The sequence below is a fragment of the Chenopodium album genome, chromosome 18 (assembly GCF_948465745.1).
Source record: "Chenopodium album chromosome 18, dcCheAlbu1.1, whole genome shotgun sequence".
Lineage (NCBI taxonomy): Eukaryota > Viridiplantae > Streptophyta > Magnoliopsida > Caryophyllales > Amaranthaceae > Chenopodium > Chenopodium album.
This window is the reverse complement of record NC_137851.1, coordinates 34,619,527-34,624,211: the sequence shown is the minus strand read 5'-3', so window position 1 is coordinate 34,624,211 and position 4,685 is coordinate 34,619,527.

Here is a 4,685-nt window from a genome sequence, read left to right as displayed (position 1 = left end):
GTAGTTGATGGTCCTTTTGGATTGTCTTTTGGGTTTACAAGTTCCTAAAACTTGTTGGCGACTCTTTTTTGCTCTTTGTCTTTCCCTTTGGAACGCCACCGTACTTTAGTGTATGATCACAGTGGGGTTCAAGTTTGGGGTTATCATAATGCTTGAAATATTCCCTACAATGGTATGTGTCCTTTATTTTAACAAACGTATTGGCATATTGTTGGCCATGCAGTTAATCAGCTAGTTTTTGGTGTTTTGAATGGAGAGCCTATTCTGAAATTGATTAATAACACTTTTATTGTTTTAATTCTAAAGAAGAAAGCCCTAGATAAAATGGTTGATTTCATGCCTACAAATTTGTGTAATGTGGTATATAAGTTGATCACTAAAGTCCTTGCAAACTGTCTTAAAGCCTTTATAACATAAGTTATCTCTATTAATCAGAGTGCTTTTGTGTCGGGTAGATTGATCACTGATAATATTTTGGTTGCATTTGAGGTTTTTCATCATATGAAAAATTCACAGAGTGAAACTGGTACTAGGGCTCTAAAACTTGATATAGCGAAAGCGTATGATAGGGTAGAATGGTGTTTCCTAGAGGCGGTTATGAAGAAAGTGGGTTTTGTGGAGACATGGGTGGATCGTGTGATGCATTGTGTATCTTCAGTGTTGTTTGCGATATATGCATAATATCACTTATATCGAATCCTAGAAAAACTCTTTGGTCTTGAAGTATATGCATTATTTTGCATACATCGTTCTTTACAGATTAAGATGAACTAAATAAATAACTTTTTCTTAAGACAAGAAATATACATTTGTTATAAAGAGAGGGGAATATAAGAGACTTGTATAGATGTAAATTCCTTATACTTGTCATCATTCCAAATCTTTAAAAAATCCTTGAACATTGTTTTTGGCACTCATTGGTAGTTTTATCATCCTCTTTTTATTACTATCTTTTTTGTTGTAGTATATTACTTTCAAATAACTTTTTAATTACTAAAATATCACTTCATATTGTTTTATGTCTTATGATTGTTGCAAGTGTCTTTCAGCAATTTTTTTCATGCATGCATGTCTGGGTGATAATACATGATATTCATCATAAGCTATAAGTTGCCATGTTATATATATTACACATGTGTATTTTTTTCTCAGTTTATTAAACATAAAATAAGTAAATTCTACGCTTTCAATTTATGTCAGCTTCATGTTTAATTGGTAGGGAGTGTATGACTATACATAACTTTAGTTTACCTTCAAGGAACGACACTATATCCAAGGATTTATGTAATTAGTTGTTTCTTACTTTATTCTTTGTTATTCACCCTCCTTATAGATTCTTATGTTGTAGGATATCAGGTAATGGCAAACATCAACAATGATTGGATTGATGCATCCCAAAGTGCTAAAGAATATATTAAAGGATTTAAGAATTTTCTTGATTTTGCATTTCTAAATTCAACCATCGACGCAGAGGAAGATGATGAACCAGAAATTTTATTCCCATGTATGAAATGTGTTAACAAATTCGGGTTTCCAAGGGAAGAGGTTTTCGATCACCTAATTGCTAACAGATTTAACAAGAGGTATAAAGTGTGGAACTTTCATGGTGAAGGATTGACAACAGGGTCTTCTTCAATGGAAGGTGGGCATCAGTGTGATAGAACACATTAGACAATATGGATGAGATGATTAATGATATTTTTAGAGATGTTGTAGAAGGTTCAAGCTCCAAAGTAGATGAACTTCGAAAGGGTCTTGATGAGAGTGCTAAAAAGTTTTATAAATTGTTAGAGGATGTACGAGAGGAATTATATCCAGGTTGTAAGGATTTTTCTGTGCTTTCATACAAAGTGCGACTTTATTTACTTAAAAGGCTTAACGGGTGGAGCAATTCTTCTTTTGATGACTTGATGAAGCTTCCCACTTCTTTCCATCATGCTAAAAAAATGGTGAAAAACCTTGGATTTAATTACAAATGAATTAATGCATGTCCTAATGATTGTATGCGGTAGTATTTGAAAGAACGTGCAAATGACTAGTCTTGCCATGTTTGTAAAGCTTATAGGTGGAAATTAATTGAGAAACAAAAAGAGGAAGATGCATTTCCATACGAAGGAGTTCCTACAAAGGTTCTGTGTTACTTTCCACTTAAACCTCGTTTACAAAGGTTGTTCATGTGCTCTAAAACGACTGAACTAATGACATGGCATGAAACTGGTCGCAAGAAAGATGGAAAATTAAGGCACCTTACTGATGGACAAGCTTGGAAATATTTTGATGTTGTGCATCCTCAATTTGCAAGTGACTTTCGAAATATGAGGCTTGGTCTTACTATTGATGGTTTCATTCGGTTCAAAACTATGAGTGTGTCATATAGTATTTGGCCTGTTGTTTTATCCATTTATAATTTTTCTCCTTGGTTATATAAGAAGTCCGAGTACAATATCATGTCTTTAATTATACCTGGTCCTTCTTCTCCGGGGTATGACATACATGTTTACTTGCAACCATTAATTGAGGAATTATAGGAGTTATGGGAAGTTGGAGTTAATAAATATGATGTCGGGAAAGATGAAACATTTTCCTTAAAGTCACCCTTGTTATGGACAATCGGTGACTTCCCTGCTTATGCAATGTTGTCGGGATGGAGCACGAAAGGAGAATTTGCTTGCCCAAATTGCAATCATAAGACTTGGTCCAATTACCTGAAGTATAGGGAGTAAATGTGCTATATGGGACATCGTAGTTCTTTGAAAGAAGCGTTTATATAAGCATATTTTTCTTTATCTTCAAGTGAAAAAGACTTGTTTTGCAGTGTGACAAAAGGTTCTAAGTTACCCGATGGTTGTGCATCGAACATCTCGAGATGTGTTCAATCCAATGAGAGGAAGGTTGCTGGTTATAAGAGTCATGATACTGTTGGGTTTCGTGATGTCCAACATTACGTTGAACAAAACATTCCGAAAATCCACACAAAATATAAAGTAAGTAAACATGCATATTAATTAACAACAACCACATAATTAATTAACTAAGAGAGAGAAAGAAGAAAAGACGATCATACCCTTGATGCGTGTTTCGCTGTGTTTTAGAGCTCGGACTTGAAAACGTAGAGCCTCGAAAATGCGCAAGCCTCCAACGCCTAATACCCTCGAGACTTGACCTGAACGACCCCTACCCTGAAGCTTAGTCGGGGCTAGACCAAAATAATACTAGAGTATTACAAACTTAAACATTTTCTTACCTATTGGGAGATGCCTTATTGAGTTCAACTCAAGTGAAAAATTCTAACTCCTAGAGTTGGTATTTATAGGCACAGGCTCCTAAAAAACTCAATCCTCTTTCTATGTGGGAGAAATGATAGAGTGAGAAAAGTAAGCAATTAATTTAATTCTAAATTAAATTAAATAGCAAGATAAATAATAAAAAAACACTTGGCACACACATGGGAGGGGTTAGGTGAGGACCACAAGCGGAAGACCACTTTACCCTTGCTCCCCAAGTAACCCCTCAAAACCAGCTCCCCACTTCTTCCAATGAGCACCGCCACGCTGGCACCCAGCCTTGGGCACTAAGGTGCGCCTCGCTGGCACCGCAACGTTGGCACCCAGCCTTGGGCACTAAGGCGCGCCTCGCTGGCAGCTTGGTGCTCGGTAGGGCCTGCAAGCATGCCGGCATGAGTGTGCGGCCCAGTAGGCACACCTCGCATGCTTGCGGGCTAAAACTGTTAGGTGCGACTGCTTAGTGAGGCCCCCTGCCTAGCCCAACAAGCTTTACCCGTTTGCGGGCTACTGGGTGCCTTAAGCTAGCAGCACCTAGCTTACTCTCACACTAGCAATGTTAGCTTGATGTGCGAGCGAGCTAGCGTACTAGCATGCCTTGTAACGCGCGGTTGGCCATGGAGGCCATGCCTTGCGCGCAAGGCTCGCTCGGCCAGCTTGCTCGGCTATGCTTGGCATGTTGCGTTTGCAGGCGAGCCTTGCTAAGCAGCAATGGCTATGGCTAGCTGTCACAGTCAAAGACGGTGGCTAGTGCATCAACCGCTGATGTGGCCACAACCTCGCATAAGCCACGTGGTAGGGCCATGTCTAGTCCCGAGTACGACCTTCCACCTGTTGTGTTAGGCTTCCCTAACAATCCTTCGGTTTGATCCCGCAAGGGCGGGACACTCTAAGAAGGTCCTACTAACCTTTTAACCTCACCCTCGATGGGACCATGGGACCATTATTGTGTTTTTGTCATTTGGATGTTCACTGGTATTACTTAACTAAATCAATATAAATCTCTTTAGGGGGCAGGTGCTCACTAATGGATTGGTGGCCAACCTTAGGTGGCTTCATGGCCAAGGGCCATGGGCATAGCCTCGGACATAGGATTGCCTATGGGGGATATAACATGATGGGATTTGGCTAAGGGGTTGGCTTGAGCTACGGCTTGGTCCGAATTAGTGCACCATGGCTAGAACACGATGGCTAAGAATTGCGAGGCTCCGGGAGTCTAAGCATAACTTAATGTGTGGTTGATGTCTAAGATGAGCCCTATTTTTAGGGATCACGAGTTGGATAGTTACTCGACGGTTTCATTGGATGGCTTAGTGGAGAACGTTGGCTAACGGTTATCTCATCTAGTGGGGATCACGGAAAATGGTTACCACGGAGATGTAACCGCTCGCCGGTTGAGAAGCA